The sequence below is a fragment of the Ascaphus truei genome, chromosome 1 (assembly GCF_040206685.1).
Source record: "Ascaphus truei isolate aAscTru1 chromosome 1, aAscTru1.hap1, whole genome shotgun sequence".
Lineage (NCBI taxonomy): Eukaryota > Metazoa > Chordata > Amphibia > Anura > Ascaphidae > Ascaphus > Ascaphus truei.
The window spans coordinates 70,005,454-70,031,899 of NC_134483.1; the positions used below are offsets into that span (position 1 = coordinate 70,005,454).

Sequence of the window (26,446 nt, forward strand, 5' to 3'; positions counted from 1 at the left end):
ATTCTATTTATTCAGCACAGATAAAAAACATCACCCTAGGAGGTGAAAAAATTCCTCCTACGCGTTTCAGACACAAGTGTCCTTTATCAAGGAGATAAAGGACACGTGTCTGAAACGCGTAGGAGGAATTTTTTCACCTCCTAGGATGATGTTTTGTATCTGTGCTGAATAAATAGAATTTTATTTTTACACCACCTAAATCCCTGGCAGTGCGCTGTTCTTCTCTTTTTTCTCTACCCTTGGATTACTGCTTCTACAGCGTGGCATGCCATCTTGGACTCTTGGGGACCGAAGGAGTGGGTAAGATCTTTTCGAGTTATTCGTTATGTGATTATCATTTATGGATGAGTACCAGTAGTTAGTATCTTTCCCTCCAATGAGGTTACATCAAGGTGACATCAAGCATCATTGTCTGTTTCCTTCAGAAGTGATTGTTGTTATTTATACTGGTCACTCACAGATCACACCTTATCGTTATACCCACTCCGTAGCATAGTCTGCCCTCATAGTCCTGTTTTTTGCATTTATAGATATTATTGCATGAAAGTTCCATCATCTCGGGAGCACCCACTATATATATATATACACTAAGAACCGGTGACCAGATGGGAATTCTTGTCTAATGTATAGTACTATCGGGGAGATAATGGCCTCCTGGAAATCCACTTTATCCATGATTCCTGGACAAAAAACAAATGGAACACTGTTATACAGACACTTTATCTTATAATATATAAAATCAAAGGTTGGTACTAGCTGCGGTGAATGTGATTGGTCCGTGGCCAGCCCGACTGTCATTGCCCAAGAGATACGCCCCACTGTGACACACACCGCCCACACGACTGTCATTGGCCAAAACTTACACTGACATCACTGACACACACCTACTTCACTGTCACACACTTGCACTGACAGCATACCCCAAAGAAGCCCTGCAGAGTCCTTGGTAACTTCATCTCACACTCTCACCCCTGTGTACACACACACACACACACACACACAATATGTCCTGTTTCACACACACACTTTACATATTAATATGCCCGCTTTCAAATTCCCCTTCCTACATATTAATATGGCCACACACACACACACACACACACACACACACACACACACACACACACACACACACACACACACACACACCTCCCTCCCCGGCGCTCACTTCCCTCCCTCCCGGCAGGGGGACAGGCAGTGGCCAGGCAGCCTCCGGAAAGGACCCCCTTCCTCCTGCAGCTGCTCGCACCAGATGTCACTCTCTCTTTCCTCAGGCTATGTCGTCGTTGGCAATAGTGAGGCGGTCTGTTCCCGCCCGGCTCCTGTCAGGTGCGTGTTTTCCCGCCCAAAGACCCGCCACTGTCCGCGCGCTCACCCCCTCTGCTGGGCACTCGCGTAATGTCACACAAGATGGCGGCGTTGGCAATAGTGAGGCGGTCTGTTCCCGTCCAGCTCCTGTCAGGTGCGTGTTTTCCCGCCCAAAGACCCATCCACGCGCTCACCCCCTGCCCCCTCCCCCCCTTGGCGCGTGACGGTTGCTCCCTCTATCAGAGAGGCTACAGGATTTACCTGCGCTGCGGGGTCAGTCACAATCCAGACATAGCCAGTCGGTGTGTCAATGTCACACAGAGTGGGCGGACATGCTTTGTGTGGGGTGAGGGCCACCCTCTGTCTATAATAAACACTCATGGCTACCAGCCCCTTATAAAAAAGGCCTCACCTCCCCAGCGCTCACTCACCTCCCACTGTCCCCCCCCCCCTCCTGTCCACTGTCCCCCCCCCCCCCCTCCTGTCCACTGTCCCCCCCCTGTCCACTGTCCCCCGCCCCTGACCACTGTCCTCCCCCCTCCCTCCTGTCCCCCCCCTCCCTCCTGTCCCCCTCCCTCCTGTCCACTGTCCCCCCCCCCTCCTGTCCACTGTCCCTCCCTCCCTCTGGGGGGGTGGGAGAGGGGGAGCACACAAATAGGGGGGACAGGAGGGAGCAGGAAATTTAACTCACGGGCAACGCCGGGTCTCTCAGCTAGTTACAAATAAAACAGTGCTTCTTTAATGGTGCAATATTTTACAATCTTTATGTACTCTCCTTTTGTGTTTCTCGGCCTCCTCTTCCACATAAACATTGTTTTTTTTTTCAGTTAAGACCAGAAACTGAAGACTTGAATTTAGTCGTTAATGATTTTAATTGCAGAAGTGTCCCCGCTGTGTGAATATTGCTGCGCGGGTGCTGGAAGAGTCAGCAGCCTGGGCAGCCAACAGGAGTAGGAGGAGTGAGGCAACCAGGTACTGCAACCCCTACCCGCAGCACACATATCCCCCAGCACATAGATCCCCAGCACACAGATCCCCTGCCCCCAGCACACAGATCCCCAGCACACAGATCCCAAAAATGAAAAGAGCCAAACACTGAATTATACGGTTGTTTTGCTATTTTTTATTGTTATACAGATCAAATACACACAGGGCAGACACACAGCATCACCTCTCTCTGGCCCATGCTGCATGCCTTTGTAATGGCTGACACACACTTCCCTGTCCCTATCTGCAGTGCTGGGAGGATAAGCCTCTTACAAGCCTCTGACTCAAAGTCCAAAGAAGTACCTGGCTCTTTACATATTTTCAGTTAATTCAATTTGTTTATGTTTGAATGCAATAAGTAGGTAAATGCATGGAAGCATTTCTATTTATACCCAGCATTTTTTTTTATATTACACACGGCATTACAATGTATCAGGCAGGCTTTATTGCCATGTAATCCATTTATTGAATATTTCGTCATGTTTAATTCTGTTATTTTTCACTCAAACCATCAGCTAGGCAGGAATAATGTCATATTTTCCATTTCTAGTTTAAACCTTGTGGTTATTATTAAGTTATAAATTGATACAGATCCTTATGTACATTAAGTACATACTTTTTTTCTTTGCAGTTATTTACTTTCATACTATTTACTTGCACACATAGGAATTCATGCCTGTGACAGTAATCTATCATAAATGTCCATTCAGTAAACCTTTACATAGAGTATCCTTATTGGTAAAGGGTGCCTTGCACGGAATTCAGGCCTCAAGCGTGCTGAATGGATCCGATTATTGTTTCTGTAAACTGAACCTGTCTCCACACTCAAAGTAGAATGTTACATTTATCCACAGATTTTAAGGGAGTTCTGACTCAATATAAATCTCAAAAACTCACATATTGCCACTCCATTTATTTTTAACCAGACTATACTCTCTTTATTTTCAAGGACCATGTATCCCAGGGGTCTGTCCTTGGACCTCTTTTCTCTTTACACACTCTAAGGGCCTCATGCAGAGAGCAGCGTTATCGGGAAAAGCGCAATTTTTTGGCAAAATCTGCCTTTAGAAAGGCAGGTAATGGCGAGTTTTGAAACAAGCGCCATTTTTTTTTTTTATTTGAAAATCTCGCCGCGCGGCTGGCGAGAACCTAAATCTCTCCAGTGTTAAAAACGTCCGTATTCAGAAAGGCGCGATCGCCATCTAGCGGCTGTTCGCGCCAACAAAATGGCGAGATTTTCAATATTTACCTCCGCCAACAAAAGTTGGCAAGAAGCTGGAGCTCGGCGGCCGGTGGGGGGGAAAAAAAAAACCGCGATTTTTTTACAAGAAGTTTCAACAGCGCGCATATCGCCGGTTGAAACTCTCCATATGCAGACATGATTTTAAATGCAGTTTTATGACCTTTCTGCATATGGAGATTAAATCACGCCAAAAAAGGTACTATTTATTACTATCTCCAATTAATTCCACCGCTGCTCTCTGCATAGGCCCCTAAGTGACTAACAAATTTTTGGATTCAAATATCCCCTCCATGCTGATGACATACTTTTCAACCCTAGACCTTGCACCTGCTATTAAAACCAAGGTCTTTCCGCAATATCATACTGGATGGCTTTCCATACTTCTACTTTCAGGGTTGACACTCCAGGCGAGGGAAGTAAACTAAATGATTAATGGTAGATTAGAGGAATGGTCATTAGTGTAGCAACTACAATTTAAGGTCATAAAACAGAAAATCATGAACTTAAGTCACCAAAAGGCACTCTTCACATCAACAACTAGAGTTGAATAGTAGTTTCAAAGTTTACCGGGTCATTCGCTGGATGTCGTGTGGAAGTTGCGTGTGGTGCAAGTTGTGGCCGCCGTTCTTGATTCCCTGTGCCAGGTCACGAGTGTCCAGTTGCGACTTGTATGTCAGTACAGCAAGAAGAGGAAAAGAAACAGTCGCACTCAGGATATGCCACTTCAATAGCAGTTATGCTTGTTTTATTTGACAGTGCAGGATAGCGTCACACAACATTTCGTCGGGAAACACACCACATTTCGTCAGCCCAAAACAGATGTTTCTATTCCTCGTCTTGCTGAACTGCTATAGATGACCTAGGAGTCATTATTTTAGATGACTTAAAAGGAGTAAAGCAATGGGGAAATGTATTAGCAGCAGAAAGAAAGGTATTGAGGCAACTATATAGATCCCTGGTGGGCAACAGGTGGCTCACAGGGGCTTCCCAATGGCCCCCAACCTCTTCTCCCCCGAGTCCCTTCTGACCTTCCTCCTTTCATGCTGTCGCGGAAGCACACGGTGGCAGAGTTACTGGGCAGAGTTACATCGGGTAGCATGGTGGCAGACGGTGGCAGAGTTACATCGGGTAAAGCATGGTGTCCCCCATGAGGAGTGAGTGTGAGGGGGGAGGTGGGCTAGTGGGGGAAGAGTGGGATCGGCACGTACAGAACCAGAGGGTGTGAGATCAGAGCACAGAGTGATGTTACATGGAGCGATTATATGGGCAATCAGAGGTGTTTTAGGGAGGGGTTATATGGGGCAATAGGAGGAGTTGTATGGAGTGGTTATAGGGAGGGGTTATATGGGGCAATGGATAATGTACAATTCATGATAGTTGCTTTCTGATTGTTAAATGTCCCATGACACGAGGGCCAATACGAAGCATCCATTGTGGCGTACCGTGGGCTCCCGTGGTGTGGGAGATTTAAGCGACCATATGGCGTGTCTGTCGGGATTGCTACTTACATGGTTTACGGTGTTAAGTATCTTGAAGCATGGAGTCACCAGTACTGAAATTAATGGGTTTGAGTTCTGGAAATCCCCCTGCTTTATATGGATCTAAAAACGTCCCTAGGAGGAAACACAGCATTTTAAATTATCTTAAATATGAAAAGCCAAGGATAAAATAGTCTGAGGTTTTACAACAGAAATTGGGAAAATTGGTAGACTATGTGGGCAAAGTGGTTCTCATCTGCCATCAGATCCTATATTTTTGTGTTTTGCTGGTTACTACTTGGGACACATGGAGGCACAGTTGATCTTATAATGCTACCTACTCTGACAGTTTGATAAGTGGCTATGTACCTCTGCTCTACATACCTTCTAACAATAGACATATTGTAGCACGTCATGTACTGCACCCAGTTTGTTGAATGGGGACAGATAAGAGGACTGGTTGAAACACGTCATGTACTGACAACCTGCTTCCATTTAGGACCGGTGCAATGTTATATATAAATTTATACCCCCCATTCTCTCTCTCCCCCCATTCCCTCTCTCCTCCCCATTCCCTCTCTCCCTATTCTCCCCCCCCCCATTCTCTCACCTATTTCATCTTTCCCCCCTCCATTCGTTCTCCCTCCCCCAATTCCCTCTCTCCCTATTCCCCCTTACCCATTCACTCTCTTCCCCATTTTCTCTCCCCCCATTCACTCTCTTCCCCATTCTCTCTCTTCCCCATTCTCTCCCCCCTATTATTTCCTATGCCTCTCTCCGATCCTCTCACCCCCCATTCTCTATCACTCCCCCAATCATCTCACTTCCTCCCATCCTCTCACTTCCTCCTCCTCCCTCCTCTCATTCCCCCCTTCTCTCATTCCCTCCCCTTCTCACTCCTTCCCTCCTCCCACTCCATCCCCCACATCCTCACTCCCATATCCCGCATCCTCTCACTTCCATTCCCCCATATCCTCACTCACTCCCCCCATTCTCTCACTCCACGTACCATCATTTTTACACCCTCGCCCCATCCTCTCACGCCTTTCCCCATCCTCTTCCACCCCCCATCCTCTTCCACCCCCCAATCCTCTGACTCACTCACACCATGCTTTCACTCCCCCCCCATGATTTTCACTCCTTCACCCCCAACCTCTCCCTCCCATTCTCCCTCACCCGTTCACTTCCCCCATCCTCTCACTCCCTCGCCTCCCACGCATCCTCTCATTCCCTCCCCTCCCCATCCTCTTCCTCCCCCCCATCCTCTTCCTCCCCCCATCCTCTCACTCCCTCCCCCCATTCTTTCACTCCCTCCCCCTCCATCCTCACACACTCCCCCCCTCAATCCTCTCACTCCCTTCCCCATTCTTTCACTTCCTCCCACCCATCCTCTCACTTCCTCCCTCCATTCTCTCACTCCCTCCCCCCATCCTCTCACTCCTCCCCATCCTCTCCATCCCATTATCTTCCTTCCCCCCCACCCTCTCACTTCTATCTCCCCGATCCTCTCACTTCCTCCCCGCCCCATCCCCTCATTCCCTCCCCTCCCCTCCCCCATACTCTTACTCCCCCCATCCTCTCCCTCCCTTCCACCCAGCCTCTCACTCCCTCTCCCTCCATCACCCCATACTCTCCCCCCACATAATCTCAGTCCCTTCCCCAACATCTTCTCACTCCCTCCCCCCTATATCCTCTCCCTATCTCCCCCACATCCTCTCCCTCCCCTCCTCCACATCCTCTCCCTCCCCTCCACATCCTATCCCTCCTCCACACCCTCTCCCCCTCCACATCCTCTCCCTCCTATCCTCACTCCCTCCTCCCCACACTCTCACATCCTCCCCCAACATCCCCTCCCTCCCTCCCTTCCACATCCTGTCAGTCCCTTCCCCCCACACATTCTCTCACTCCCTCCCCCACCCTCTCACTCCCTCCTCCCACCCTCTCACTCCATCCCCCCACCCTCTCACTCCCTCCCCCCACCCTCTCACTCCCTCCCCCATGCTGTCAGTCCCTTCCCCCACATCCTCTCACTCCCTCCCCCATCCTCTCACTCCCTCCTCCCCACCCTCTCACTCCCTCCTCCCACCCTCTCACTCCCTCCCCCATGCTCTCAGTCCCTTCCCCCCATCCTCTCCCTCCCCATCCTTTCGCTGTCCTCCGCCTGTTCTTGTCCTGCTCCACTCCTACTTCCCCCCAAAATGTGCCACCCCAGACAACCGCCTGAGTCGCCTAGTAGTTGCACCGGCCCTGATTCTGAGAATCTATGTTCATAGAAATACAGGACTATGGTTGTCAATAGTGCTACCAGTTTACTACTGGAAAGACTGCAAGCACCACAAGTTATGGTCCAAATATCAGCAGAGCCATTCAATGATATTCTATATCTGTAATGCTCACCACTTGTCCAGATTGTATTTTTGTACAACCATGAAGGTTTCTATTGCTATTTAGGGGACCCGTATCAACCATTGCAATAATAATGAAATGTATTAAAGTTTGTATCAATATAATAGAGCAGGTCTACATAAATTCAATCTGGGAGGTCTGAGGTTACTCAGCGTCAGATGCCAAGAGGGGCACGCGGTGTGTGGGTGGTGTGACTGTCACGCCCTACATAGGCGTGGCAGTGACGTCAGCCCAACCCGCAGGCAAATGAGGTGAGGGTACAAACACACATCCAAACATTTTTTCAGTCTTATATATATAGATGTATTGAGGTAACATTAAAAGTTTCTATTTGTTTGAAAATGAACTCTCAGGCATAAGAAATGCATCCTCCACTATTTGTGATTTCATAGAATCTCTATTGCTAAGATGTAATACTTATCATTCATTTATTTTGTTTTAATTGATGAATAGAGTATATAGAATCAGACAGATAACCTTCAATATATTTGGTATTCGGGTGTTTTTTTTTTTCCCCGAGTCTATCTGGATTCTTGTATAGATGTACGAATCCCAAATATCTCTCCATTATATGTTCTCTGAATGTTTGTGATTTTCTTATCCATCTTTACTGTAAATTACTTTACATTTTAATAAAATAAAGAACAGTCAGAGTTCCTTATTATACTTGCATTTCATTCAATGTTATTCTTTATATATAAGGTAGGGGTGCGCAAAGTTTTTGACTTGCTCCCTCCTGCCTCGCGCCTCCTCTCCTCCTTGGCTTTGGTGTCAAATGACGTCATGGGGTCATGTGCCGTCACGTGACCCGGCGGTTACCATGGCGATGTGTCACCGAAGATCAGGTAAGAGAAGCTGCACAGATCTCACGCGGTCCCCCCCCCGGCACTTAATTTAAGTGCCTTGGGGGAGAGCGAAGGACCTCTGTAGCTGCTGTGCCCCCCTGGAAATTGTCCGGCGCGCCCCCCCACTTTGCAAACCTCTGATATAAGGTATAACACTTGAGAATATCTTTGTTTGGTTGTTCTCTCAGACCAAAGAAGTGTAACATATAGGACTTAAAGTCAAGAGGATATCTATAATCGAATTAATACTCTTTAAAAAATTTAATTGATAAATGGAGTATAACTAAAGCACCAAATAGATTAAATGATTGTTGAGACTGTAGATTCACCTTTTAAATAAATCTTTATCCCATTCACCTATCCATATACAGTATCTGGGGGTTTTATGATCGATCCATTGAAAAGTTCGAACCTTTGTTACAAGGCTGGACACTCATAATCCTTCAGAGGCAGGGAGAAAACATGAAACTGAAACATTTTATTGATTGTGCGTGTGTGTGGATTCTGCTCGTCCTCTAGATGACCGCTGCCATGAAGTATCAGGACTATCTCACTTCCTGGCAAATCCTGCCCTTACTCGCCAACAGGAAGTGTCTTCAAACATACTAAAGCAAGCGAGGCCATTCTGCTTCCTGGCAATTCTTGCCCTTCTTCTTCTGACAGGAAGCAAGCCTCACTCCGGCTCTCATTGCCAGCAGCTGCCACTGGTCCTTAAATAGCAGTCAGTTGCTACCTGCCCTGGATTATGTCACTGGAATAGTATCAATGGCGCTAAACACAATCTACAATAAATGATCGTATAAATATACAAATACAATGAAAATATAAATATACAACCGGATGGAATTGATGGGTGATCTCGGCCAACGTTGATCAAACATGAAATAAGAAAAAGAAATACATAGTGTAATACTGATAAAACATGTGAAAGACAAATACCAACAAACAAACAAACAAACAAACAAACAAACAAACAGACAAGAATTAGCAAATATTAAGATATACAATTAGCAAATAATCGAATAATAGTGTAGCTGGAACACACAAAGGACTAAAAATGATGAATTTAATATATTATAAAAACATGTACAACAATTAAGCACAATTAAAGGACCCAATCGATATCCGTCCGAATTGCCCGCTTACCGAAGCCAGAATATAAAACCGCAGTGGATATTTAAAGAGAGTATCCCCTCTCACAGTGACTGGTTCTCTGACCGGCACAGCTTACAGATGGATTTCAGGAATCGCCGCGTGCTGATGGTGTAGAAATGGAGAAAGCGTCCCTCCACGCGGGAACAGGGGCAGGAGATCACTGTCTTGATGTGAAGCAGTCCGGGCATGCGCAGAAGCGCCCGTCACAGTATTGACGGCACCGCAAAATCTCCTGCTCCTCGCGGTCGCGTATCATCCAAATGGCGGCAGATTCAAAAGTGCTGTGTGTCACAGAACTGCACGGCTGGGCTGGCAATGGAATAGGGCAGCTGACGGCAACGGGGGGATAACGGGGACCACCCAACGCGTTTCAGAAGCAACGGCTTCCTTCATCAGGGGTTAAATTGAATAAAGTAGTCCCTGTGTGTCCGGTTATTTATAGGAAAATTTTTAAAGGTGCAAGCACCTGAATAAAGTCCCGGTCAGGCGCAGTGATCTAAATATAAACTGCGACATGATATCAGCAACACCATAAAATACATGAAGAATACATAAACAAGTAGAAAACAGTGAAACTACATATATATAGAAACATAAAACATATAAAAACAATTAGCAATGGCAATCAAATTAGAAGATCATAAAATATATTATTATTTAAAAATATATTATTAACAATATTATTTAGAGATAAGGATAGACAGCATGCTGTATATGGAGTGAAGTGACCATTTGTAATAAACAGATATGGTCAAGAGTGAATCTAAAGATTTTAGGTCACAAACATAGCTAGGATTTAGATGACATAGTCTGGTTGTTGAATAGAGATCTACTTCATGGATGTTACAGAAATACTAATAGTGGTTACATGGAAGTGAATGACCTAGTGTATCAGTGTAATATACTTATAAAATAAATTATTAATGTGATGCATAATATATAACTTACCATTGTGTAATGATACCCAATAATGAATTAATGTGTAATGTTAATACGTGTAATATGAGATATAGATATAATAAAATCATATAATGTGTGGACTAATAATATTATGAACATTAACTAAAGTGAAATATTAATGTGAAATATTTGGAATAATATTAAAGTAATCTTTTTAAAGTGCAATAATAATTATTATCTCCAACAGGAATGATGTTAGATTAAAATCAACATTAAGCCCTTGTGGAGTCAGTGTACGGAGTTCGTAGATCCAAAAGGATTCACGTCTCCCTAATTGTGTAGTGATATTACCTCCACGCCAATTAGGTGTAATGGCCTCTATAGCTATACATTTCAGACCCAAGGGACTTCCACCATGCACCTGGAGAAAATGATTCGAAACGCTATGAGTGATTAAACCTTTTTTGATGTTGTAAATATGTTCATAGAGACGGCGTTTGATGGGCCTAGTTGTCATACCCACATACTGCAGACCGCAAGGACACTCAAGGAGATAGATGACATTTATACTATTACAATTAATTAACTGTTTGATATTGTATATTTTCGTTGTGGTCATGGATTTAAACGTGGCGCTTCTAGAACTGAATTTACAGGCTGTACATGAAATGCAAGGGAAATACCAATAAATGGGTATTTCCCTTGCATTTCATGTACAGCCTTTACTTTAGTTAATGTTCATAATATTATTAGTCCACACATTATATGATTTTATTATATCTATATCTCATATTACACGTATTAACATTACACATTAATTCATTATTGGGTATCATTACACAATGGTAAGTTATATATTATGCATCACATTAATAATTTATTTTATAAGTATATTACACTGATACACTAGGTCATTCACTTCCATGTAACCACTATTAGTATTTCTGTAACATCCATGAAGTAGATCTCTATTCAACAACCAGACTATGTCATCTAAATCCTAGCTATGTTTGTGACCTAAAATCTTTAGATTCACTCTTGACCATATCTGTTTATTACAAATGGTCACTTCACTCCATATACAGCATGCTGTCTATCCTTATCTCTAAATAATATTGTTAATAATATATTTTTAAATAATAATATATTTTATGATCTTCTAATTTGATTGCCATTGCTAATTGTTTTTATATGTTTTATGTTTCTATATATATGTAGTTTCACTGTTTTCTACTTGTTTATGTATTCTTCATGTATTTTATGGTGTTGCTGATATCATGTCGCAGTTTATATTTAGATCACTGCGCCTGACCGGGACTTTATTCAGGTGCTTGCACCTTTAAAATTTTTCCTATAAATAACCGGACACACAGGGACTACTTTATTCAATTTAACCCCTGATGAAGGAAGCCGTTGCTTCTGAAACGCGTTGGGTGGTCCCCGTTATCCCCCCGTTGCCGTCAGCTGCCCTATTCCATTGCCAGCCCAGCCGTGCAGTTCTGTGACACACAGCACTTTTGAATCTGCCGCCATTTGGATGATACGCGACCGCGAGGAGCAGGAGATTTTGCGGTGCCGTCAATACTGTGACGGGCGCTTCTGCGCATGCCCGGACTGCTTCACATCAAGACAGTGATCTCCTGCCCCTGTTCCCGCGTGGAGGGACGCTTTCTCCATTTCTACACCATCAGCACGCGGCGATTCCTGAAATCCATCTGTAAGCTGTGCCGGTCAGAGAACCAGTCACTGTGAGAGGGGATACTCTCTTTAAATATCCACTGCGGTTTTATATTCTGGCTTCGGTAAGCGGGCAATTCGGACGGATATCGATTGGGTCCTTTAATTGTGCTTAATTGTTGTACATGTTTTTATAATATATTAAATTCATCATTTTTAGTCCTTTGTGTGTTCCAGCTACACTATTATTCGATTATTTGCTAATTGTATATCTTAATATTTGCTAATTCTTGTCTGTTTGTTTGTTTGTTTGTTTGTTTGTTGGTATTTGTCTTTCACATGTTTTATCAGTATTACACTATGTATTTCTTTTTCTTATTTCATGTTTGATCAACGTTGGCCGAGATCACCCATCAATTCCATCCGGTTGTATATTTATATTTTCATTGTATTTGTATATTTATACGATCATTTATTGTAGATTGTGTTTAGCGCCATTGATACTATTCCAGTGACATACTCTTGTCTGACGAGGGGTCAGAGACGTATCTAGGCAGCTACACGTGGCCAATTTATATTTCTTTTATTTCATTTATTTTCATTAGCGCTACCTATTGTTTTTTATTCTGCCCTGGATTATGCAAAGTAGTACTCTTTATCTTTTGTTCCTGTTACTACATGTTCGGCTTGGACTTCCACATGGACCCCTTCTCATCTTCTCTTTGCTTTCCGAGAATGGGACTTCTCTCCTTCCATTAGTGAGGTATAGTATACCGTCGCGGGTAGTGTAGGACCTGCTGAAGAGAGTTTACTGTGACGTCGTAGCAGGCTTATAATACTTTAGCCAAAGCATTTAACTAAAGAACCCTTACTTTGAAATTAGTGCTGCTTTTCTATTTTTGCTCACTGAGGACTCAGCAGTCTCTGAGGTTATTGGCACTCTGCCCTTAAGGAGGCTGGACATCCTCCAGGGAATAACTAGCTGTGCCATGGAGCTTTGCTCCGCGCCCCGGTCGCATCACGCCTCGCTCGTGCCTCTCTCGTGCGTGGCGCGCTCACGTGATGTGCACAGCTCCCCAGCTGCACGGCAACTATCTCTTACCGCTTATCTCCTGCAGCCGCGCCTCTCTCGCGCTCACGTGACTTCGTGCACCGCTTTCCAGCTGCGCGACAACTAATCTCTTTGCTTATTTCCTGCAGCCTTTCCTGACCTCCGCTGAGGCCGCGCCTCCACTCCGCCTCCCTTGCTACTGGTTCCTGTCTCTCATCTATATCCTGCCCAGTCTATCCCACCTCAGTACCGGGCGTCCTCCTTGGGAGCGTGTGTGTGTGTGTGTGTGTGTGTGTGTGTGTGTGTGTGTGTGTGTGTGTGTGTGTGTGTGTGTGTGTGTGTGTGTGTGTGTGTGTGTGTGTGTGTGTGTGTGTGTGTGTGTGTGTGTGTGTGTGTGTGTGTGTGTGTATTACTGACTCTGTCCTACCTTCTCTCCGGTCACAACATTGAGCTTTGAGGGTTTTTTGCTGTTATTTTTTTTTTATGAGTCACATATAGTACATTGCTGTTGCCACACCCACATCTTGTATCACCTTTGGGTTACTACAAGCGCTGGAACAGATATCCCCTGATGCTTTGGAACATACTTCCAGCTTTTGGCAATGGCTGTCAAGCAAAGATGCACAGTTCTTTACAAGTATATTGTGTTCCAATGAAGAGGCTATTGGTTTTCAAAAAATATATTCATATTGAACTAAAACAAAATATGTGGATGTCAAATTACCATTGGAAGGTAAGCACCAGAAGCAAAATAATTGTTAATACTCTTTACAAACAGTGGTGTGCCATTTATACTTTATTATTCCTGGATGTAAAATTACACTTTTATTTTTTTTTTCAAACATTTTTTATTAGGTAGGTGCTACAAACCAGGTATGTCAACATTACTGGAAATCTTCATTACCTCATACAAACAAATGTTTAAGTTTAGAGAAAAAAGAAAAGAAAAACTTTGACCGGTTGAGAGACATCTTTTTCCTATCATCTGCGTTCTACTTTGGTGGGGAGCAGTCCCCTCTAGTCCAGTTAAGAGACTGATTGGCCCCCATTTTGGGGATCAAGTTGACAAGTCGAGAATAAAAGTGAAAGATTAAAAGGAAAGGGTGGGTTAAGGGGTAGGGGTGGGGAAGGAAGTAAGAGTAAGGGGAAAGGGTAGAGCGTGGGTTGGGGAAGAAAAAAAGGGGGGGGGGATACCAGACCCGCCGGCTCCCGACCTCCCCAACAACGGACCTCAATCTACTTTTGTTATCTGTGGAGGGATATCTAGTCTTCTGGGGTTTGTAGCTACATTCTTGCCCTTGGCTATCCTAAATCAAAGAGAACCACTGGGACAAATGGGAGGCGGGTAGGCGTGGGGGTTATTGGTCTTTATTTAACCATCCCTTTTTCAACGTAGTCATAGTTTGATCAGTGGGTCAGCCATTGCTCCCAGGTTTTGTAAAATTCGGTCGTTGATTGTTTTAGGAAGGCAGTCAGCCTTTCCATTAACATGACCTCATTTATCCTTCTCTTGACTGCTTGTTTGGAGGGGTGGGGGGATATTTTTTTCCACGAGGCTGCGATGGCACATCTAGCTGCTGTAAAAATAAAAGAGATTAGCCTCTTAGTTGGCCGATCGATGTCTATGATAGGTTTAGCTAGTAGATAGGTTAATGGGTCAATGGAAATTGTAAGATCCGTGACATCTTTAACCAGGGATTGGATCATGATCCAGTATTTCTTAATCTCTGGGCATGACCACCATATGTGGACTATGTCCCCTCTGTGCCCGCATCCCCTCCAGCATAGATCTGACGATGGAGGGTAAATTTGTTTAAATCTCACTAGGGTAAGATACCAGTGAAATAATATTTTATATATATTTTCCTTGGTCGTGGTGCATATGGTGGTCTTTGCTGCAAATTCCCATATCTTCCCAATCCTCTCTGTCTATATCTATATTTAATTCTGCTGCCCATTTGAGCATATAATCATGATCTGGTAATTCTACCGGTGTCTCCAATTCAGCGTAAATTCTGGTGATTAATCCCTTTTTGTTTTAAGGTGTTTCTGCATAGCAGTTCAAATCTGGTGAGAGGGGGGAATTAAAATTTTGGGGAGATTGAACAAAATCCCTAATCTGGAGATATTTAAACATATCCAATTCCGGTCCATTGTATTTGGTTCATAAATCTTGGTAGCTCAGAAACCTCCCCTCGCTCAGTAGGTCAGCAATCACCCCAATTGTCAAATTACATTTTAAGATGAAAAAATAGTTACAAAAATAACATGGAGTCCCACTTTCTTGTATGATTTGTAACATCTTATACAGGAATAAAATATGGTTATAAGCAGGCGTTGGGTGCAAAATAGGTTTTAAATTCCCAGATTTTTCCTTGGTTGATGGTTTTTCTGCAGCAATATATTGATGACTTTTATGTCTCTAAGGCACAAAAGTGGTAAAATATACAATTTAGAGTCCAACTTCATGACACTTGTCCTGTTCACATTTCTTCTATGTTACAAATAGAAATCACCGTAAAGATATATATATATTTTTTCTTCTAAACATTTTTTATTGAGATTTTTTTACAAGTAAAAAGGGAAAGAGGGGGTGGCCAGAGTACCAGGGATCGCAAAGCACCACGCAGAGTTAAATAAGAGCGTATTTGTCTGAGACCAATAGTACAAAACAAACAAGCAAGGTACAGTGATAACTCGCCAACAGGGAATATGGGGGGACTAGCTCACTAAATGGAGTGCGCTGCTGAAGCTAGAGAACGGATGGGAGGTTGGAGAGGAGGGATGGGATGATGGAGATAAGAGATGTGGGAGACAGAGAGAGAGGATGGGGGAGATAGAAAAAGGATGGGGGAAAGAAGAGATGGGAGAAAGAGAAGGGATGGGGAAAAAAGAGAAGGGATGGGGAAAAAAGAGAAGGGATGGGGAAAAAAGAGAAAGGTATGTGTGAAAGAATGAATGGAGCCAGAGAGGGAGATAGAGGTGGGATGGGGAGAGAGGGGGGGGGGGGGGAGAGAGATATCAGCAATGTTTCTACATATTTGTAATAAAGAAAACGCAAGAAAAAGTGTACACCTAGGTTATAGTGGCTGCTTATAACAAAAATTCTGGTGCAGCCCGAGTCATGCAGTTGGATTTAGTTTGACGAGCCTGCTCTTTACTGAAATTAATCAGTTTATTGCTTGCCCATACTCACACTCCTTGAAAAAGCGCCATAGTGGGCGTGAAACATGTGGGAGGAGGAGTTTTGTCATTTTATGTAGTTTTCATTAACCCTTTGCGGTCCCATTAAATTTTCATTAAGTGCGCCAGTAGGTCTAATTTAATTTTCGGGGGAAAAAACCCACAAACAGCTTTTTTTTTTTTGCACACACTCACTACTCACTGCACACACTACTCACTGCACACAGTCACTACTCATAGCACACATGTACGCACTGCACACATGCACGCACTCACTACTCACACTCACTGCGCACACACTCACTGCACACATGCACTCACTACTCACTGCATACACACTCACTAATCACTGCACACACTCAATCACTGCACGCACTCACGCACTAGTCACTGCACACGCACGCACTCACTACTCACTGCACACACTCACTCACTCACTGCACTACTCACTGCACACATACACTCACTACTCACTGCACGCATTCACTGCACACACGCACTCACTACTCACTGCACACACTCCACTCACTGCCAACACCCCCTCTCACCCCCCCCCCACCTCCAGTGTCAGCTGCTGGGAGTCATCGTGGAGCTGCCTGCGGGCATCGGTGCCAGGCTACTGGCGGCAATCGGGGCTGGGGGGGCAGGGAGTGATCGGTGCAGGATTTTGGATCGGTGTAGGGCTGGGGGGGGGGGGTGGTTTGATTGGCGCAGGCCTTTGGGGGTGGGCGGATCTGCGCAGGGCTTTGGGGGTGGGCGGATCTGCGCAGGACTTTTGGGGGTGGGCGGATCTGCGCAGGGCTTTGGGGGTGGGCGGGTCGGCGTAGAGCTTTGGGGGTGGGCGGGTCGGCGCCGGGGGGGGGGGGGGGAAGCATCAGTGCGGTGCAAGGGGAATGCGGGGGATGTGCAGACGGCGCCTCACTCCACATCTTCCCCTCCCTCATCCCTCCTCCCGATCCGACATTGAACAGGAACTACAAAACTATTGTCGGATATACTCCGACATTCGACCGGAAAGGGTTAAAGACTTTTTTAACCTTCATATCTGGTGAGTTTCCCAACTTCTTTTCATAGCAAGCGGTAGTCCACTCGATCATTTTTTGTTTCTATTGCTTGCCCATAGAAGGTTAGGTTTACCACTGAGCTAGTTTAAAGAGATTTGCAAAAGCACCTAAAATCTGCTGCAGACATGACTAAAAACATACTTTTCATCTCAATGTATATTTACTGGTAGATTATTTTCAAATAAATAAAGCAATGAGGCAAAAACATTTTTTTGTATTTGTTTGCTTTCCTATGGATGTTACCAAATGTGTATACCAATTCTGATCCAAAATGAGCCTAGACGCCTGTTGGACCAGGTCCTCCTGAGATTTATCCAAACATCCAACACATTAAAGTAAAACGGCAATCCTGCAGCCATGAACTTATACAAAGCAGAACTCTCAGCGTCAGCCTGCTTCAGTGGTAAAGAGAACTGATAATAAAAAAATCAAGCACGTTTGAGGCCTCTCAAAGCAATTCAATGTAAAAAAGTAAAACTGCCTTTTTGGGTAGTCTCAGCAGACTTACAGCTCTATACTGCTTATTTTAGAAACATTTTAGTCATAGTGACAAAAGGTGAAAGCTTACAGTGAGATTCAGGACGTAATGTGAGAGAATTCTTAAAGATCCATTGACTTGCTTTGGGGTGGAGAAATTAGTTTTAGGGAGACAGCAAAAAAAACCCCACATTTGTCAGCTAAAACTCAGAGTGAACAAAATGGGATAGTAATACCACAGCCAGTGCTCGAGGGCTGCTTGTATAATAGAATGTAGAATCCTTATTTTAAATGAGGGTATATAACGCACCAGACAAAAAATGGCACATTATAAATCCTCGGTCTAAAAGCAAAGCGGGCCAGTATGCAGGCCAGGGGGAGGGGTGATAACTGAGGTATAACCAGGAGCCACCAACCGCCCCAATAAAGAGCAACCCGGCTCACTCTAAAGTCACCCCTAAGCCCACTACCCCCACAATACCTGCTGTCATGCTGAGACCGAGAATCAGTGTGCTTGTAGGCTCAAGCAATGAATTCACTGATAAAAACGAAGACGGCTGTGAGTTGTCTGCAAGTTGAAGCGTGTTTCCAGCTATAGTAGATTGTATGGAAAGAATCAAAGAAGGCGGTACCCAGCAAAAGAGTTCGAAACGCAACTAAACAAAAAAGGCTTATTTTAATGAAAAACCGGACAAAAACTTTACATCACCAAGCGCACTCCGACGCGTTTCATCCCGTTCAGGACTTTGTCAAAGAGTAAAAAAAAGAGTTAAAATAAGCCTATTTTATTTAGTTGCGTTTGGAACTCTTTTGCCATGCACTGCCTCTTTTGATTCTTTCCATAAAACTCAAGGAGAGTTGGTCAGTGTGCAAACCTTCAATCACAAGCATACTGTGAGGATCGGGCGCAAGCTCCGCTCCAGAGTTTGATTCTGACTTAAATGCAGGCTTCCTCATCAGCTCCTGCTGTGTGAACTCTGCACAGCAACGAATCAGCACTCTGATTTCACCTTCAGCCTCCGCTGACCAGCAGTTCCCCGATTGGCTGAATCACCCTCTATATACTCAGCCTTTGCACCTGCAATGTGGCTGAGCATAACAGTTGTTTCATGTGATGTGTGCTGATCGCAAGCATGCTGATATTCCTTGCTTTGCCTTGTCATCTTTGTTTCCCTGCAGTTACACCAGACCCTAGCTATGGATACCGACTACCCGCCTGTCTCCTGCCCTCCAACTCTGCTACGGATACCACAATGCTGCCTTATCCTACCCTCAACTTCGGCTACATGACTCCTACTACTCTCACCTCTCCAACCCCGACCCGGCTAACCACGACCACGCATCTGCATTCCGGACGCTACTTCGTGGCCCCAGCTCGGTGTATCTATATCCCCACCTCGGCCTCACAATTCAGTCCATTCTGCGGTGAACACCCGTTACATATACACCTGATTTGTGAGTTTGTTAACTTCTTAACTGCCACAGGGCCAGCTAAACTGAAATATTGGTCTATTATTAAATGGATAACAAACACTACGTTTTAATCTTTCCAATTTTTGTGTTCTGGTAGTCTGTCTAAAATTGCTTGTTAACGTGGCAGTGACGTCAGCCCAACCCGCAGGCAAATGAGGTGAGGGTACAAACACACATCCAAACATTTTTTCAGTCTTATATATATAGATGTATTGAGGTAACATTAAAAGTTTCTATTTGTTTGAAAATGAACTCTCAGGCATAAGAAATGCATCCTCCACTATTTGTGATTTCATAGAATCTCTATTGCTAAGATGTAATACTTATCATTCATTTATTTTGTTTTAATTGATGAATAGAGTATATAGAATCAGACAGATAACCTTCAATATATTTGGTATTCGGGTGTTTTTTTTTTTCCCCGAGTCTATCTGGATTCTTGTATAGATGTACGAATCCCAAATATCTCTCCATTATATGTTCTCTGAATGTTTGTGATTTTCTTATCCATCTTTACTGTAAATTACTTTACATTTTAATAAAATAAAGAACAGTCAGAGTTCCTTATTATACTTGCATTTCATTCAATGTTATTCTTTATATATAAGGTAGGGGTGCGCAAAGTTTTTGACTTGCTCCCTCCTGCCTCGCGCCTCCTCTCCTCCTTGGCTTTGGTGTCAAATGACGTCATGGGGTCATGTGCCGTCACGTGACCCGGCGGTTACCATGGCGATGTGTCACCGAAGATCAGGTAAGAGAAGCTGCACAGATCTCACGCGGTCCCCCCCCCGGCACTTAATTTAAGTGCCTTGGGGGAGAGCGAAGGACCTCTGTAGCTGCTGTGCCCCCCTGGAAATTGTCCGGCGCGCCCCCCCACTTTGCAAACCTCTGATATAAGGTATAACACTTGAGAATATCTTTGTTTGGTTGTTCTCTCAGACCAAAGAAGTGTAACATATAGGACTTAAAGTCAAGAGGATATCTATAATCGAATTAATACTCTTTAAAAAATTTAATTGATAAATGGAGTATAACTAAAGCACCAAATAGATTAAATGATTGTTGAGACTGTAGATTCACCTTTTAAATAAATCTTTATCCCATTCACCTATCCATATACAGTATCTGGGGGTTTTATGATCGATCCATTGAAAAGTTCGAACCTTTGTTACAAGGCTGGACACTCATAATCCTTCAGAGGCAGGGAGAAAACATGAAACTGAAACATTTTATTGATTGTGCGTGTGTGTGGATTCTGCTCGTCCTCTAGATGACCGCTGCCATGAAGTATCAGGACTATCTCACTTCCTGGCAAATCCTGCCCTTACTCGCCAACAGGAAGTGTCTTCAAACATACTAAAGCAAGCGAGGCCATTCTGCTTCCTGGCAATTCTTGCCCTTCTTCTTCTGACAGGAAGCAAGCCTCACTCCGGCTCTCATTGCCAGCAGCTGCCACTGGTCCTTAAATAGCAGTCAGTTGCTACCTGCCCTGGATTATGTCACTGGAATAGTATCAATGGCGCTAAACACAATCTACAATAAATGATCGTATAAATATACAAATACAATGAAAATATAAATATACAACCGGATGGAATTGATGGGTGATCTCGGCCAACGTTGATCAAACATGAAATAAGAAAAAGAAATACATAGTGTAATACTGATAAAACATGTGAAAGACAAATACCAACAAACAAACAAACAAACAAACAAACAAACAGACAAGAATTAGCAAATATTAAGATATACAATTAGCAAATAATCGAATAATAGTGTAGCTGGAACACACAAAGGACTAAAAATGATGAATTTAATATATTATAAAAACATGTACAACAATTAAGCACAATTAAAGGACCCAATCGATATCCGTCCGAATTGCCCGCTTACCGAAGCCAGAATATAAAACCGCAGTGGATATTTAAAGAGAGTATCCCCTCTCACAGTGACTGGTTCTCTGACCGGCACAGCTTACAGATGGATTTCAGGAATCGCCGCGTGCTGATGGTGTAGAAATGGAGAAAGCGTCCCTCCACGCGGGAACAGGGGCAGGAGATCACTGTCTTGATGTGAAGCAGTCCGGGCATGCGCAGAAGCGCCCGTCACAGTATTGACGGCACCGCAAAATCTCCTGCTCCTCGCGGTCGCGTATCATCCAAATGGCGGCAGATTCAAAAGTGCTGTGTGTCACAGAACTGCACGGCTGGGCTGGCAATGGAATAGGGCAGCTGACGGCAACGGGGGGATAACGGGGACCACCCAACGCGTTTCAGAAGCAACGGCTTCCTTCATCAGGGGTTAAATTGAATAAAGTAGTCCCTGTGTGTCCGGTTATTTATAGGAAAATTTTTAAAGGTGCAAGCACCTGAATAAAGTCCCGGTCAGGCGCAGTGATCTAAATATAAACTGCGACATGATATCAGCAACACCATAAAATACATGAAGAATACATAAACAAGTAGAAAACAGTGAAACTACATATATATAGAAACATAAAACATATAAAAACAATTAGCAATGGCAATCAAATTAGAAGATCATAAAATATATTATTATTTAAAAATATATTATTAACAATATTATTTAGAGATAAGGATAGACAGCATGCTGTATATGGAGTGAAGTGACCATTTGTAATAAACAGATATGGTCAAGAGTGAATCTAAAGATTTTAGGTCACAAACATAGCTAGGATTTAGATGACATAGTCTGGTTGTTGAATAGAGATCTACTTCATGGATGTTACAGAAATACTAATAGTGGTTACATGGAAGTGAATGACCTAGTGTATCAGTGTAATATACTTATAAAATAAATTATTAATGTGATGCATAATATATAACTTACCATTGTGTAATGATACCCAATAATGAATTAATGTGTAATGTTAATACGTGTAATATGAGATATAGATATAATAAAATCATATAATGTGTGGACTAATAATATTATGAACATTAACTAAAGTGAAATATTAATGTGAAATATTTGGAATAATATTAAAGTAATCTTTTTAAAGTGCAATAATAATTATTATCTCCAACAGGAATGATGTTAGATTAAAATCAACATTAAGCCCTTGTGGAGTCAGTGTACGGAGTTCGTAGATCCAAAAGGATTCACGTCTCCCTAATTGTGTAGTGATATTACCTCCACGCCAATTAGGTGTAATGGCCTCTATAGCTATACATTTCAGACCCAAGGGACTTCCACCATGCACCTGGAGAAAATGATTCGAAACGCTATGAGTGATTAAACCTTTTTTGATGTTGTAAATATGTTCATAGAGACGGCGTTTGATGGGCCTAGTTGTCATACCCACATACTGCAGACCGCAAGGACACTCAAGGAGATAGATGACATTTATACTATTACAATTAATTAACTGTTTGATATTGTATATTTTCGTTGTGGTCATGGATTTAAACGTGGCGCTTCTAGAACTGAATTTACAGGCTGTACATGAAATGCAAGGGAAATACCAATAAATGGGTATTTCCCTTGCATTTCATGTACAGCCTTTACTTTAGTTAATGTTCATAATATTATTAGTCCACACATTATATGATTTTATTATATCTATATCTCATATTACACGTATTAACATTACACATTAATTCATTATTGGGTATCATTACACAATGGTAAGTTATATATTATGCATCACATTAATAATTTATTTTATAAGTATATTACACTGATACACTAGGTCATTCACTTCCATGTAACCACTATTAGTATTTCTGTAACATCCATGAAGTAGATCTCTATTCAACAACCAGACTATGTCATCTAAATCCTAGCTATGTTTGTGACCTAAAATCTTTAGATTCACTCTTGACCATATCTGTTTATTACAAATGGTCACTTCACTCCATATACAGCATGCTGTCTATCCTTATCTCTAAATAATATTGTTAATAATATATTTTTAAATAATAATATATTTTATGATCTTCTAATTTGATTGCCATTGCTAATTGTTTTTATATGTTTTATGTTTCTATATATATGTAGTTTCACTGTTTTCTACTTGTTTATGTATTCTTCATGTATTTTATGGTGTTGCTGATATCATGTCGCAGTTTATATTTAGATCACTGCGCCTGACCGGGACTTTATTCAGGTGCTTGCACCTTTAAAATTTTTCCTATAAATAACCGGACACACAGGGACTACTTTATTCAATTTAACCCCTGATGAAGGAAGCCGTTGCTTCTGAAACGCGTTGGGTGGTCCCCGTTATCCCCCCGTTGCCGTCAGCTGCCCTATTCCATTGCCAGCCCAGCCGTGCAGTTCTGTGACACACAGCACTTTTGAATCTGCCGCCATTTGGATGATACGCGACCGCGAGGAGCAGGAGATTTTGCGGTGCCGTCAATACTGTGACGGGCGCTTCTGCGCATGCCCGGACTGCTTCACATCAAGACAGTGATCTCCTGCCCCTGTTCCCGCGTGGAGGGACGCTTTCTCCATTTCTACACCATCAGCACGCGGCGATTCCTGAAATCCATCTGTAAGCTGTGCCGGTCAGAGAACCAGTCACTGTGAGAGGGGATACTCTCTTTAAATATCCACTGCGGTTTTATATTCTGGCTTCGGTAAGCGGGCAATTCGGACGGATATCGATTGGGTCCTTTAATTGTGCTTAATTGTTGTACATGTTTTTATAATATATTAAATTCATCATTTTTAGTCCTTTGTGTGTTCCAGCTACACTATTATTCGATTATTTGCTAATTGTATATCTTAATATTTGCTAATTCTTGTCTGTTTGTTTGTTTGTTTGTTTGTTTGTTGGTATTTGTCTTTCACATGTTTTATCAGTATTACACTATGTATTTCTTTTTCTTATTTCATGTTTGATCAACGTTGGCCGAGATCACCCATCAATTCCATCCGGTTGTATATTTATATTTTCATTGTATTTGTATATTTATACGATCATTTATTGTAGATTGTGTTTAGCGCCATTGATACTATTCCAGTGACATACTCTTGTCTGACGAGGGGTCAGAGACGTATCTAGGCAGCTACACGTGGCCAATTTATATTTCTTTTATTTCATTTATTTTCATTAGCGCTACCTATTGTTTTTTATTCTGCCCTGGATTATGCAAAGTAGTACTCTTTATCTTTTGTTCCTGTTACTACATGTTCGGCTTGGACTTCCACATGGACCCCTTCTCATCTTCTCTTTGCTTTCCGAGAATGGGACTTCTCTCCTTCCATTAGTGAGGTATAGTATACCGTCGCGGGTAGTGTAGGACCTGCTGAAGAGAGTTTACTGTGACGTCGTAGCAGGCTTATAATACTTTAGCCAAAGCATTTAACTAAAGAACCCTTACTTTGAAATTAGTGCTGCTTTTCTATTTTTGCTCACTGAGGACTCAGCAGTCTCTGAGGTTATTGGCACTCTGCCCTTAAGGAGGCTGGACATCCTCCAGGGAATAACTAGCTGTGCCATGGAGCTTTGCTCCGCGCCCCGGTCGCATCACGCCTCGCTCGTGCCTCTCTCGTGCGTGGCGCGCTCACGTGATGTGCACAGCTCCCCAGCTGCACGGCAACTATCTCTTACCGCTTATCTCCTGCAGCCGCGCCTCTCTCGCGCTCACGTGACTTCGTGCACCGCTTTCCAGCTGCGCGACAACTAATCTCTTTGCTTATTTCCTGCAGCCTTTCCTGACCTCCGCTGAGGCCGCGCCTCCACTCCGCCTCCCTTGCTACTGGTTCCTGTCTCTCATCTATATCCTGCCCAGTCTATCCCACCTCAGTACCGGGCGTCCTCCTTGGGAGCGTGTGTGTGTGTGTGTGTGTGTGTGTGTGTGTGTGTGTGTGTGTGTGTGTGTGTGTGTGTGTGTGTGTGTGTGTGTGTGTGTGTGTGTGTGTGTGTGTGTGTGTGTGTGTGTGTGTGTGTGTGTGTGTGTGTGTGTGTGTGTGTGTGTGTGTGTGTATTACTGACTCTGTCCTACCTTCTCTCCGGTCACAACATTGAGCTTTGAGGGTTTTTTGCTGTTATTTTTTTTTTATGAGTCACATATAGTACATTGCTGTTGCCACACCCACATCTTGTATCACCTTTGGGTTACTACAAGCGCTGGAACAGATATCCCCTGATGCTTTGGAACATACTTCCAGCTTTTGGCAATGGCTGTCAAGCAAAGATGCACAGTTCTTTACAAGTATATTGTGTTCCAATGAAGAGGCTATTGGTTTTCAAAAAATATATTCATATTGAACTAAAACAAAATATGTGGATGTCAAATTACCATTGGAAGGTAAGCACCAGAAGCAAAATAATTGTTAATACTCTTTACAAACAGTGGTGTGCCATTTATACTTTATTATTCCTGGATGTAAAATTACACTTTTATTTTTTTTTTCAAACATTTTTTATTAGGTAGGTGCTACAAACCAGGTATGTCAACATTACTGGAAATCTTCATTACCTCATACAAACAAATGTTTAAGTTTAGAGAAAAAAGAAAAGAAAAACTTTGACCGGTTGAGAGACATCTTTTTCCTATCATCTGCGTTCTACTTTGGTGGGGAGCAGTCCCCTCTAGTCCAGTTAAGAGACTGATTGGCCCCCATTTTGGGGATCAAGTTGACAAGTCGAGAATAAAAGTGAAAGATTAAAAGGAAAGGGTGGGTTAAGGGGTAGGGGTGGGGAAGGAAGTAAGAGTAAGGGGAAAGGGTAGAGCGTGGGTTGGGGAAGAAAAAAAGGGGGGGGGGATACCAGACCCGCCGGCTCCCGACCTCCCCAACAACGGACCTCAATCTACTTTTGTTATCTGTGGAGGGATATCTAGTCTTCTGGGGTTTGTAGCTACATTCTTGCCCTTGGCTATCCTAAATCAAAGAGAACCACTGGGACAAATGGGAGGCGGGTAGGCGTGGGGGTTATTGGTCTTTATTTAACCATCCCTTTTTCAACGTAGTCATAGTTTGATCAGTGGGTCAGCCATTGCTCCCAGGTTTTGTAAAATTCGGTCGTTGATTGTTTTAGGAAGGCAGTCAGCCTTTCCATTAACATGACCTCATTTATCCTTCTCTTGACTGCTTGTTTGGAGGGGTGGGGGGATATTTTTTTCCACGAGGCTGCGATGGCACATCTAGCTGCTGTAAAAATAAAAGAGATTAGCCTCTTAGTTGGCCGATCGATGTCTATGATAGGTTTAGCTAGTAGATAGGTT

At 43.3% G+C, this 26,446-nt stretch overlaps 1 long non-coding RNA gene across 1 annotated transcript; it reads left to right on the top strand.

Annotated features, from left to right (window-relative positions):
• The first annotated feature begins 1,192 nt into the window (after positions 1-1,192).
• Positions 1,193-19,459, top strand: LOC142469124 (uncharacterized). The gene is made up of 3 exons (XR_012788964.1): positions 1,193-1,329; positions 2,189-2,280; positions 18,954-19,459. It is a non-coding gene; the product is annotated as an uncharacterized LOC142469124 (long non-coding RNA).
• The last annotated feature ends 6,987 nt before the right edge of the window (positions 19,460-26,446 follow it).